Raw genomic sequence first — 798 nt, forward strand, 5'->3', positions numbered from 1 at the left:
TTTTTTTTTTTCTCCAAAAGTGAAGACAACAAATAAGACGTTGGCTAGCAGTTAAGGGCAAAATACTTCTTTTGTATCCATACGTGAATAAAAGCTCCCTGTGTTCCTTTTTTGTTTGGCACAGATAAGAACATTGCCTCTTTTTATCCGTTCTAAAAATCTTTTGCTGAAACCAGCCTGGGCTTCAAGCCAACTTATATAATGAAAGCTTCACAAGTACAGCCATTAAACATAATAATTACTACGCATGTCAGTTAACTAGTCAAATTAAGAAATTAATTAATACATTTTTAACCGTGGGCAGATAGAAGAGATTACATTAATCACTACCTTGTAGTGTACTTGTACACAGAAAAATTCAAGACGCACCCAAAATGTGCTGCCTATTATTTGGAGTTAATAATAAAAAAAATAATATTGCGTTTGCACCGTCAACATATAGATTTCTATGAGAGCTTCTTTATAAACAACGTAACTGCAACTTTTTCGTCTCACAATCTGGACTTTTCTAAAAAAAAAAAAAAAAGTGACAAAATACTGACTTTTCCTTATATTTAGTTTATATTTCCAATATTTCTCAAAAAATTGCATACTTCACAGTTAAGTTTCCGTCTCAGTTCTGACTCGTTTCCCAAAATGTTTAAATCCTGCTTTTTTTTTGGTCATGTAACAAACTCGCAACCGAGTTAACGCCAATCTTTTCTCAACGCTGTGAAATACAAACTCTAAATTTCAAGAAAAGTCGCAATTACTTTTCTATTTTTATTCTGTGGCTAAAACAGGCTTCCATACATTTCA

The 798-nt window shown here is 32.3% G+C and overlaps 1 protein-coding gene across 1 annotated transcript in view; it reads right to left on the minus strand.

Moving 5' to 3' along the window:
• LOC122345778 (dystrophin-like) overlaps positions 1-798 on the minus strand; it is a 37943-nt gene that overhangs the window by 2621 nt on the left and 34524 nt on the right. The gene's annotated exons all lie outside the window — the stretch shown is intronic.

This window comes from Puntigrus tetrazona, chromosome 1, assembly GCF_018831695.1.
Source record: "Puntigrus tetrazona isolate hp1 chromosome 1, ASM1883169v1, whole genome shotgun sequence".
NCBI lineage: Eukaryota > Metazoa > Chordata > Actinopteri > Cypriniformes > Cyprinidae > Puntigrus > Puntigrus tetrazona.